This window comes from Gossypium hirsutum, chromosome D11, assembly GCF_007990345.1.
Source record: "Gossypium hirsutum isolate 1008001.06 chromosome D11, Gossypium_hirsutum_v2.1, whole genome shotgun sequence".
NCBI lineage: Eukaryota > Viridiplantae > Streptophyta > Magnoliopsida > Malvales > Malvaceae > Gossypium > Gossypium hirsutum.
Genome location: NC_053447.1, coordinates 49,332,564 through 49,339,261, shown reverse-complemented (window position 1 = coordinate 49,339,261; position 6,698 = coordinate 49,332,564).

Here is a 6,698-nt window from a genome sequence, read left to right as displayed (position 1 = left end):
AATCGAAAGCCATTCGTCTAAAAGAAAATGTACCATATAAGCAAGTAAAAGTTGTTTTGTGTTGGTCTTTCAGGGCTACAACTATTTGGTTATATCTCGAATATCCATTTATGAAACAATAATATTCATTACCTGCCAGTCGATTCAACACCTGATCCATAAAAGACAATGAAAAATGATCCTTTTGAGTTGCCTAGTTTAATTTTTTATAGTCAATACAGATTCTCCAGCTTATAACCGTTCTTATCAAGATTAACTCGTTATGTTCATTCTTGACAATCGTGATTCCACCTTTCTTTGGTACACACTATATCGGACTTACCTATGACCTCTCTCACATGGGGTAAATAATTCTCGTATCTAACATCTCATAACTTCCTTTCAAACTACCTCTTTCATGATAGGATTGAGTCTCCCTTGCCCATCAATTCTATCTCTGTCGCTCTCCTCTAAGATAATCTTGTGCATACAAAAGGAAAGACTTATTCCTTGAATATCAATTATAGTCCAACCAATTGCCCTTTTAAACTTCTTTAAAACTTCGATCAGCTGCTCCTCTTAGGTTTCTGTTAATTTTGCGAAAATAATCACAGGAAAATTAATTTTGATCAAGTAAAATTAAATTAATCGAATTAATTAAAATAAATATGATATCTTTGGAAATTAATTTTCAAGTTAGACAATTAGTCCATTAGGTAATTGAACTTCAAAATTGGACTCGAAATCGAAAATTGAACGGGAGAACCAAAACCGGAGACCAAAACCCAAAATTGGTTGAACACGGCCTTGTGTATGACACTGGGTCAATAGTCCAATTGGTGGCTGAACCAGACCAGTCGAGACGTCAATGGCTCGAACTGAACTAGCAGCAGCTGAACTGACCAGGCCCATTAGGGCAAAACGACGATGGTTCAGGGTGTCGAAGAAAGTGGCACTGGCACCACTAGGCACGGTGGCTATGGCAACGGCGATCCTGTGGTCGACGACAGTAGTTCTTCGACAATAGAGCGATCGAAAACATAGACTCCTAGTGGGACTCCATCAGGTAACTTGATTTTAAATTAAATTTTCCAAAGATAATATGATTCTAATGAATTTAATATTAAATTTAATTTAATATTTATCAAGATAGAATTTTATTAATATGATAAATTCTAATCCTAGTTGAACTCTCTTTAAACTCTCTCTAAACTCTCCCTATATAAAGGAGCCTAAGTCATTACTCTAACTACTTGAATTCAAAAGAAAATTTTTAAAGAGAAATTTCCCTGAAGAAATTATGCCATGAAATTTCTAGAAATATTTTTTATATTTACAACTTGACCATAAAAGTTTAGAGAACTTATGAAATTGCCCCACTAGTAGTTTTGTAAAAAAAAATTATTCGAAGCAAGCCCACACTCAGCAGATGTGTGCTTGAGGATAATGGAGAAGACTACTTGGTCGAAGTGTTTATCCTAGATGAATCAAAAGGTATGAATTTTGGTTAAGTATTTATTACTTTAGATATAGCAACCAAGTTTTTGTTTCAGAAAAAAATATTTAAACTTTGGTTTTTCCATAAACTCATTTTTTGCTACTTTTTCCAAACTTGATTCCCAACAAGATCACTATGCATAAAGGCATTATGAGCATCCATTTCATGAAGCTCCCAGTTCTTTGATGTAACGATGACCAAGAAGGTTCGAACATTCACCATTTTTTCCACTAGAGCAAAAGTCTCATTATAATCGATTCCTCCAATTTAATGAGTGTCGAGGACAACTAAATAGAACTTCAATCTCTCAATGGTACAATCAGAGTTGTATTTTATCTTGCACGCTCATTTGCTACTTAGAGCCTTCTTTCCAAGAGGAAGAGACTCCATAGTCCATGTGCCATTAGCCTCCAAAGCCCAAACATTCTCTTGTATAGCATTCTACCACCACACATCTTTCACAACCTCCTTAAAAGGCTATGGCTCCACCCTTGCAGTTACTACAGTAAGAAAATTTTAGTTTCTCGTGGTAAATTTGTCACAATTAATGTAAAACCCATTATTAATGGGTTTTACATTAAGCAAGTAGCCAGAAAGAATCTTAGTGGCACGACCCTAATCGCCCAGCTAATGCCACCAAAAAACACTTATGGCACATAGTTGATGTTAGAATTATAGGAAATGATGTTCATAAACCAAGGGATAAATCAAAGATGTTTAAATGATATGGATTCCTATATACATTTGTCAATAGTTGTTAACTATTGATAGGGCTGTTTGAAAGGTTGGTAACACATGTCAAGTTCTACTATAAGAACATGGGTTATAGATATATATTGATATGGGTTTTAAAAAGAAAAAAAAGAGTTATATTTCTCTTTCTATCTAGAAACACCATTTCTGACGTACTTAGAGCTAATCAAGGATCTTTCTTTCTAAGCTGAAACTAAGGATTAGAGTTCATGCAAGGGATTATTTTATGGCCTAGATAAGTATTCTAGACTTGCAAGTGAACTTCTGAAAGAATAAGTCTATTTGTGTGTGCAAATAGTAAGATGATGGGGTAAGACCCTGCATGGAGGTTATCTAGGTTTCAGATGATGATAAAAATGTTATATGAATGTATTCTAATAGTATCCTTATGTCTATAAGGAGTGGTTGCTAAGTTTTCATAATGAACGTTTGCTCTGGAAACTAAGTTGTCATTTGTGGTTGTTAGGTGAGTCCTTAAGTTGACTTTTACATGTGTAATGTTATTCAAGATATTTCTAGAAAAATGATAAATCCTTAGATCTGAAACTAGAAAACTATGGTACAATCATGATGATATTGTAATTGAATGTTAAAGGAATAATGCATGCATAATTCGTGAAAATTTTGATAAGTCAAGCATGTGATGAGTGTTCTATGATGAAATAAGACTGCATAGATGTGTTTGGAATGTATGAAATGAGTCAGAACATAGCGTGTTAAGTATTAGTTGGAGTCAATACATGAAGATCTATTAAAAGAGTCAGTGATTGTATCCATGGAGTCGTCTAAAGGAGTCTTTTGTGACTATAAACACGAATATCTTAAAGGAAAAGTCCACGACCATTGCACTAAAGGACCATATCATGTAAGATCATGGTTGGGCTATGGCATCATTTGGAAAGAACTAAATGAGGTTATTACTAGTGGGGTTCTCTATATGACCTAAAATGCTGAGGGAAAACCTCACGAAATGTGAGTTTAGGCAAATCTCTATTGTGAAAACGCCAGAAATGGAAGCCTTTGTGGTGACCTATAAAAAGGAATGCATATGTGGCACACTCCTAAAGAAAAGCCTTTGTGGCTAGTTCTAAATGAAGGAAAAGTCTTTGTGGAGATTAATGAAAAGGAATGTCTTCGTGGCGTACTCTAAGGAAGGCCGAAAAGAGTATGAATATATAAGAGGGAACACGCCAATGTATGTCTAACATCGAAGAATAAAGAGAGGACTCTAAAGGAAAGGCTTTATTTGAAATGTTATCACACATCCTATGTAGTCTTAATATATGAATATAGAGGAGGGAACACGCCAAGGTATGTGGCGAATTCATAGTCAAAGCCAAGTGGGCAAGGAGAACCACTGGATCGACAGTGATTGATACGTAAGGGCTCCAGAATGGGAACAGTTAATGAAATAAAAAAAAGGCTGAAAGAAAACTGAAGTGACATACTAAAGACTCAAAGAGTTAAGCATGATCTCAAAAAAGGGTATGATGAATGCGATGTCTAAGATGAAGGGTACACAACAAGGTCAAGTGGAAGAATGAGGAATATAGAGAAAATGAAGAAATTATCGGATGCATGATACTAACATGACACATGTAAATGGATTTTGACTCACTAAGTTCTCATGAACTTACCTCAGTGTGTTTTATGTCACAGGTAAGCTGATTGGAAGTCTACGCTGCTGCACCAAAGATGGTGAGATGGGCTGTTATGCATACAATATGTGTTGGCCACACCACCGTAGTCAGTATTATCATTAAAAATAGATTATATGGAATGATATAACTAAGTTAGGGTAAACACTCATAACGGCGCCAAAAACTTGTAACGTTGGGATTTGTGCAAGTGTACACAGTTGTTATCAAGTAATAAGTAAGTATCGAGTTATTGTCTCCACAGGGATTGTATTTGTGCTAAGTCACTTAATTTGTAAAATTATATTAACAATTTGGTAAATAAAAACACAATATAGTTGAAAAGTGGTGATTAAAATATATCAAACTAAATGCAATGATCCCTAATGCAAATTATCCTAAGTATGAAAACTATATGAATGAAATAGATTTTAGTAAAATCAAAACAATTTGCAAAAATTATAAATAAATAAACTAGGACAATTACTTTAATTAAACTCAATTTATTATCAACATGCCTAATAACATTCGGAAAAACATTCCATGGAAACTCGATCTTTCATGAGTTGGGAAACCACATTAGCTTCTTTAGGAATCCTTTACTTAGTAAATATGCATTTTATTGATCCTTATTTACTAAGAGTTTCTTAGAATTCGTGTGAGGTAACAGGGACGCGTTAGGTTTGAAACAATGTAATCACACAAATCTAAAAACTATGATATAACAATGCTTGGTTAGAGTTGTTATGCAACCTACAATTTAATCGTGTTAGGATCTAAATTGAGCATGCACATTTCAATTATGCGTCCATTAGCCGTCGTCTGGTTAGGATCGCTCAGCTAATTCAGGTGCATTTCAATCACGTAAGAACGAAATAAATACTTGATTTTAATTGAAAGCATGATCTAATGAGGCACAAATATTATAAGCATGAATCAAATAAATATTATTTAATCAAAATAATCATCCTAGCTTAAATAAAATTAAGCTATCATTGTTATAAACAAGAACAAAGAACACACAGCAACATCTTTAAATTAAATTTAAAGAAAAGAAAGATTTAACCTTATTTAGAGTGGCTGTCACCCAAGACTCTAACTGATGAGGCTCCTTCGCTTCTTTTCGTTGCTCCTTTGTTGATGGCTCTCCAAGGTGGCCGACCAAGGGTTCTTTAAGAGGTTTAATTGCTAAAATCCTTATGCATGGATGATGAAGGGGAAAGATAGATAAAAGAGTTGAGAGAATGATGAATGAGTGAGAGATGATGCGATGAGGGATGATTGAAAAAGTGAGAAATGAGCTTTTATTTATAGGTGAGGCAAGGGAGCTAGTTTACTAAAAATAGAGCTGTCCATCCTTTGAAACTTCCTCCAAGAGTGGCAGGCCATGAATTGAGGAAATGTGGCTGATTTTTCATTGATTTTTGGTCAATTTGAGTGCCACAACAACTCAGGACTAAGACTCGGTCATCAGCAAATCTTCGGGAAAATCTCTGATTTCTTTAACTCTTTAAGGAATTTGTATAATTAAACCAAAAAATGGTTTATGACATCCATCTGCAGCCGAAAATTGGATTGACTTGGTCTCCAATTTGGACGGTTTTGCAATTAGAAGAAAACTCTTAGACCTGTCCAAAAATAGTAGATAGTTTAGAGAACCAAATAATATAATTTAACCACTTTAATTAAATAATTTACTTAATTAATTAAAACCAAATTTATTAATGAAATATTAAAAATGAATTATAAAATATAACTTTTATTTTATTATTTAATTTAATCATGCATGGCCCACTTTATAGCTTAAAAATATAATATGCTCAAATTAATATAAAATAAGCCATTTTATGCATGAAAACTATATAATAAAGTATAAAATCACATTTTCATAATTTCTATGTCCTAATTTCATATTTTTGCATATTTCATTAATTTATTAAACAATTACTTGGTTTTAACAACAAATTTAAGTAAAAAGATAATGAATTATATAGGAAAAATCCTATATATTTTTCAGTTTACACCCCACCATCGTCTGCAAAACAAAAATCATCCACAAAATTATCCACATCCAAAGTATGCGTAAATTCATTAGTAGCAGTGTCAACGTTCAAGTATGGGAAGATATATTCATAAAAACCAACATCCCTAGATGCGAAAAAAGCTTTCTTCTCCAAATCATATAACAACCAACCCTTTTTACCAAAAGAATACCCAAAAAATACACATTTTCTGAGTATGAGTAAAACACAAACAACCAAAAACATACAAGTCATCATACGAGGGTGGAGAGTCAAAAAAAATTCATAAGGTGTTTTATTATGAAGTACACTAGAGGGGCTTCTATTAATCAAATGAGTCGCAGCTAAAACACACTCCCCCCAAAACATAATTGGTAAATTCTATTGAAAACGTAAAGCATGGGCAACATTTAGAATATGTTGATATATTCTCTTCACTCGACCATTTTGTTGAGGTTTGGAATAACATGCCATTAGCCAAAAAATAATGCAATTAAACTCAGTACCATTATCATTTCGTACTATCTTGATTTTCTAGGAAATTTAGAGCTTAATCATGGCAATAAAAGATATAAAAATATGAAAAACCTCTATTTCATCAACCAATAAATATACCCATACAAAACGTCAAAAATCATTAAATAATGTCAAAAATATCTTGCTCCATAGGAAGAAGAAGGATTATAAGGACCCCATAAATCACAATGAATTAATTCAAAAATTAGTGAAGCTTTATTATTACTTAAAGGAAAAGACTCCAAAGGATGTTTAGCACGATGACACATTTTACATGCTTTATTCAAAAGTTTC